Source organism: Talpa occidentalis, unplaced genomic scaffold, assembly GCF_014898055.3.
Source record: "Talpa occidentalis isolate TD23 unplaced genomic scaffold, MPIMG_talOcc4v2.1 talOcc4.10, whole genome shotgun sequence".
Classification (NCBI taxonomy): domain Eukaryota; kingdom Metazoa; phylum Chordata; class Mammalia; order Eulipotyphla; family Talpidae; genus Talpa; species Talpa occidentalis.
Genome location: NW_023600993.1, coordinates 40,582,305 through 40,588,896, shown reverse-complemented (window position 1 = coordinate 40,588,896; position 6,592 = coordinate 40,582,305).

Here is a 6,592-nt window from a genome sequence, read left to right as displayed (position 1 = left end):
TCCACAATCAAGATTCCATTTACAAATATTTCAAGTAAAATAAACTGAGGAATGGCACAAAGTTTAGTTGAGTTGGGAGTTAGTTGTTGCAGTTAGTTTCCTTCAAGTGCATTTTGAAACATTATCCTTAAATATGCTATAGAATGTGATTTATTCATTTATTCATGGATCTGTAGTTTCTTTTTATTTTTGGCATAAGACAATAAGAATTTCTTACTATGGATCAAAACAAATACTTATTGCATGCCGGCTTCAAATAGCTTTTTTCTTTAAAGCAAAGTTATTGTGCCAAAGTAGAGATATGAAAGTACCAGTTATTCCTATTCATACCATTGGTATTACATTGCACAAAAGAAGTGGCAGATAAATGCAAATTTTAATATATTTTTCCTAGTTCATTTAATGTACTAGGAAAATGCTTCATTATCATCTGGCTTATATCTGTATCTAGTTTAATGGTTCCTAATCAACTGCATATCATATTATAAGTAATGCATAGAAAGAAAAAGTAGGACAACTGACCTGCCTTTTGGTATGTGTTCAGTCATAGTTACTAGAAAAAAATCAGGGTACTTTCTAAGTGATAAAGACTGCATTTTCTTTACATTTCCCATTTTCTCATTATATCTGTCAGTTAAAGATGGGAATAGGATTAGTACCACAAGAATGGAATCCTCTCCACTGGAAATTTGGGTATTTGTCTTCTCGTTAATTAAGGGAAGACCACGAAAGTGGGCATTCTTTTTGAAATTTTAACTTGAGGACTCTCTGACTTTGTCCCCTGGAAGCCATATTTCAGTTTCTCTCTTTTGAATTGAATTCTCCCTGTTCCCCTTCTTTCATTCTCTGTCCTTTTCTCTACCAGTGATGACCAGAGTAAAAGGTTCTCACTGAATTATTAAATCTATACCTACCATCTATTTTTTCTTCTTTTTCTTTTTTTGTTGCAGGAGGAAGACTAGAGGTAGTGTGCATACTATTTCTGAGGAAAAGTAGCATCGTTCAGGTTTAGAGCTTTTTAAAATAATTTACTGAAAGCACATTTTGAGTAAAGAGTGGTGCCCCAACAACTGGCCAGGCACAAGTTGTGCTTATTCTGTTCTGTTCCGTTATTGCTGAGATGGAGGGGAAAGAAGCGTAGAGGGAGCCTGGCAGTAACAGGAAGACCAGAGAGATTAAATGATTCCAAGAGAGTCTTTACAGTCAGACTGCATCACTTTTTCCATATAAAGAGCTGCTTCTATTGGCATAAAATATCAAGCACTATATATGAATTATATTTGTTGATACTTATCCACCACAAGCTTTTGCTCTTCATTAGATTCCTGTGAAATTTAGTTGGAGGACTTGAAGTCAGCAGGAATTGATTGGAAGGCAAAGTATCACATCATTGTGCTTTTCAGATAGCCTTTTATTTTAATCCCAAAGGTACTGTTGAAAATTCAAACAGTAAAAATAGAGTCAAATTTCCCTCAAATCTCATCCTTAAGAAATAATTACCATTAAACATTTTATAGATGTTTTTGTGCATAGAAGTGTTTTTCTGATCTCTTGCCATGTCAGACATATAGCTCTGTCTAGTTCAAGGTAAACTTCAAGGTCTGTATATAACAAACTATTCCACAATATTGCTTCTTAAGCATTTTTGAAGTAGTGCTTGTCACAGATTGAAATTTCCAAAGAAAAATCATCTAGAGTTTATCTAAAATTAATTTAACCTCCAAATTTCTGAATAGATTGAGGATTTTATATAAAACTATAGATGCTAGGAAAAAGTAAAACATCAACAACATGTAATACATTATTATTTTTAAATTTTAATTTATTTTTAATATAAAACCAATCACACCTATATTACAGTCACAATGTAATTAATTCATGTGGTCCTAAAATTTTATTTTGTCTATAATTGAAATAAATGATGTTTATAAATGGATTACATGTTTATATCTGAAATCATTAATATAGAAATGATACATTTGTAACTGAGCTGTAACAATTAGAAGTCAGAAAAAAATGTAATACTAGAATTGTAATATTAATACAATAACCATGAATTATTGCACAGCCTTTTATATTTTCAGATACTAATGACAGACTATCAGATCTATTATAATTTTGTAAGGTGAATCCTTAATGTATAAGAATATTCAAAAATCAAGATACTATGAAGATCATTAGTATATTTCCCCTAAAATAATTTTAAAAACCTAGACGATAAAAAACTAATTTTGTTAAAGGAAATAATGAGTCAGCAACTTTTTTTTAAATTATAATTGCTAGTATTTTAGAAAGAACATAATGATATTCAGAGGGAAAAACTGGATACTAGGTTTGAGGAAAAATTAAGCAAGATGAAAATGTAAATGAAAACCCAAGATAGAATTATCTTTCCCTGAAAACACACAGGCTCTAATCCACAGCTTATCTCTGCTCCTGGTTAATTCCAAGCCTTTGTCTCCATTAATGCCCAGGACAAGGTGAACGTAGTAACAAATCAAACTAATGCAGTCAGGCTAATACCTGGAGCGTCTCTATTATCTGACAACTCCCTAAATGAGGTTATTTGGTCTCCTGTAATGGCATTTGTCTTTTGTGAAGCCAGCTAGACAAAGCCCATCACTAAAGAGTGCTGGTGGAAACAATGGCTGTGTGTGCTGGTGGTCAACTTTAGAGTTAATCAGTGTTAATAGCCGCTTTCTTTCACCTCCTGCATCTTATCACACATCACACGAATAGCATAAATCCCCCATTACTGAGCCCAACACACAGCATCAACCTGGGGATTATGTCAACTTCTAAGGGCAGGAAGCTATGCTAGTCCATTTATTTGATGTGGAACTCAAATCAAAGTATGACAAATGCTGACTTGTCTCCATTTCACAGAGTACCATTGGACTAAAAACACTGCCAAGCACCTTTGGCTAAATTTAATGTTCATTTTGACTCTCCTGTCAAAACCTAGATACTAAGTTTGAGGAAAAATTAAGCAAGATGAAAATGTAAATGAAGACCCAAGATAGAATTATCTTCCCCTCAAAACACACAGGCTCTAATCCTGTATCCTGCTAGGTTATCACTCCACAGCAGCCTAGCAGCTCTTGGTGGCCCCTACCACTCCTCCTTCCTCCTCTCCTCACCCATGCCCATTTTCTTCTCTGTTTTCTTATTCCTACCCTATTCCTTTTCCCCTGATGCTTTGGTAAGCTTATTGGCATTAACAGGCATTATTGAGTCCCACAAATGAAACTCCAGGCTAAAAGGTTTGTTGTTTACTTTCTACCTAGTAGAGCATTACCAGCATTTTAAGATCTTCTTGTCTGTTCTCTTCCTCCAGATCTCTGAGGATGGACTAATGAATCATCTCCTTGATTTAGTATTTTATGACATGGTGATTTTTTTTTTAAAGATTTATATATTTATGCATACAATATCTGGAGTACAGACCAGAGGTGTGGGGAGGGGTGAGAGGATTCACCAGAAACAGAGTGGGGAACAGAACAGGCAGACTGACTGAAGTACACTGCTGAGGGGAGCAGCGGGCAAGACAGGAGAGGCCTGCTGTGCCATGTGGGTAGCTCCCTGACTGGGGATCGAACTCGTGCTGTAGTGGCTGTGGGTAATGTCTTAACCCCTTGTGCACCAGGGAGTATGTATATTTGAAGTTACCAATAGCCTGGGTGAGGGTGGGGGCCTTGGGATGAAAAGCCAGGGGAGATTACAGAGAGACAGTCCGAAGGGAAATTTGACAGGTTTTTTAAATGAAGTGTGAAAAGGAGAACACAGTGAATTAAAAGTGGTACAAGCCTTGGGACATTTTAAAATTTCTAAAGATGCAAGAAGTGGATCATGTTTAACCCAGCAACTTATTCACTCAGGTAGTTGACTTTACTTACCTGCTTTTGCTTCTGATGCTGTCATGAGAAATTTTCTTTCTTAGCAATTTTTCATTTATTGATTTCTCATTGTTTTAATTTGAAGTTTAACTTTTGGTATATTAATTGATAACTTGTATTTTCTTATCTGGCCAATCCTACTTCGTCTGTTTCTTTCTTAGCAGTCTGTGGTAGGTTGAATACTTTTTGCAATTCTTTGTGTCCTGAATATTTTAAAATTATATATATGTCCATTAGCATGTACCATCCATTACAGAGGGCAGAAAATATTGATGTTAGGTTTGGTCATGAGATTTTCTTTAGCCAACGCAATGTGGTCAGAAATGATGCTGCACCACTTCCAGGGCAGAGCCTCCAGAGTCACTGTGTCTTCCCCTTGCCTGCTTGTACTTCTGCTGTAGCCAAGAGGAAAAGGTATCCTGAATAACTGCTGTTCTTTTACACTGGACTCCAAATTGAAAAACATGAAACAGACTTGAATCCAAATTGCAGTCTAGAGCTAAGTCCAGCTAAGCCTGCCTATATTCTTTCAATCCCCAGCCTCTAAGTGAGTTTCCAACCACTACATTTGTGGGGAGGGCTTAGGGAGCAGGTAAGACATCCTATGTTTGGTGGCTTACGTAATCAAACTCTCTTAAAAATTACAAGAATTCCTTAGAAATAATATATTATCTAAATATAAGTGATACTTTAGCTAAACAAAATTAATACCCTTGTCTATATAAATATAAGACTTTAAATTAAGTTTTTAACAACAATCACTAGGTTAAAGTTCTTTTGCCATCAGCAATTTGTAGAAGAAATCCAGTTGTATTCATTCGTTTAGAGATGCTAGTATTCCACATACAATAATTTTTATTTACACAAATCACACTAGTAGACTTAAAATACAGAATGTTGCATAAAAGAGAATCAGGCCTCCCCGGTGGCACAGAGGGTTGAGCGCCGTGCTATGAGGGTGTCTGCAGCCTCTGCAGCTCAGGTTCAATTCCCAGCCGGACAGGGAGAAACCCACATGGCACAGCAGACCTCTCCTGTCTCGCCTGATGCTCCTCTCAGCAGTGTCTTTGGTCCATCTGCCTGTTCTGCTCCCTGCTCTGTCTCTGGTGAATTCTCTCACCCTCCCATGCCTCTGACCTGTACCCCAGTTCTTGTATAAAATAAATAAATCTTAAAAAAAAAAAAAGAATCAAGTTACAAAATATGTATTTTATGATATCATTTATGTAAGTGATGATGGATGTTTTTTCATGTACCTGTGGGACATTTGCATGTGTTCTTTGGAGAAATGCCATTTAACTCTTCTATGCATTTTTATTTTTAGTTTTTTAAAGATTTGTTTATTGGGCCTCCCTGGTGGTGCAGGCAGTTGAGCGCAGCGCCGTAAAGCTGTCTGCAGCCTCTGTAGTGCTGGTTCGATCCCTGCTGGCCTCGGAGCAACCCACATGGCGAGCAGACCTCTCCTATCTCACCCACTGCTCCCCTCAGCAGTGTATTTTGTCAGTCTGCCTGTTCTGTTGCCCGCTCTGTCTCTGGTGAATCCTCTTACCCTCCTGCACATCTGGCCTGTACCCCGGTTCTTGTATAAATAAAATAAATCTTAAAAAATATGAAAAAAAAAAAAGATTGATTTATTTATGCATACAAGACCTGGGGTGCAGGCCAGGTGTGGGGGTGAGAGAATTCACCAGAGACAGTAGGGAGCAGAACAGGCAGATCTACTGAAATACACTGCTGAAGGGAGAAGCTGGCTAGATAGGAGAGGTCTGCTGCACAAAATGGGTTAGCTCCCTGGCCAGCAGTGGGTGGCCACCAACAGCCTGATGGCACTGTTTTTAAAACCTGCACCACCAGGGAGGCCCTTTGTTTTTATTTTTTTAAGATATATTTATTTCGGGACTCCCTGGTGGCGCATGGAGTTAAGTCTCAGCACTATCAAGCTATCGACAGCCACTGCAACATGAGTTTGATCCCTGGCCAGGGAGCTAGCCCAGATGGCACAGCAGACCTCTCCTGTCTAGCCCACTGCTCTCCTCAGCAGTGTATTTCAGTCAATATGACTGTTCTGTTCCCCACTCTGTCTCTGGTGAATCCTCTCACCCCCCTACACCTCTGGCCTACACCCCAGCACTTGTATAAATAAATAAATAAATCTTTTTTAAAAAATTTATTTATTTATTCAGGCAGATCTGCTGTGTCATGTGGGTCAGCACCCTGGCTGGGGATTGAACTTGTGCTGCAGTGGCTGCTGATAGCTTCATAGTGCTGAAACTTGACCCCTTGCACCACCAGGGAGGATCCCCCCACCCCATGCATTTTTTTTTTTTAAAGATTTATTTATTTATTTATACATATAAGCACTGGGTACAGTCAGAAGCACGGGAGGGTGAAAGAGCTCACCAGAGCCAGAGCGGGGAGCAGAGCAGGCAGAAGGACCGAAGTACACTGCTGAGGGGAGCAGCGGGCGGCAGGAGAGGTCTGCGCACCCTGTGGGACCCTCCTCCGGTGGCCGGGGAGCAGCCGGGGATCGAACTGGCGCTGCAGAGGCTGCGGGCAGCTTCGCAACCCAGTGCTCAACCGCTGAGCCACCGGGGAGGCCCCACCCCATGCATTTTTAATTGGGTTATTTGTTATCTTTTTGTTGAGTTTTGTGAGATCTTTGTTAGATCTTCCGTATTAGTCTCTTGACAGAAATA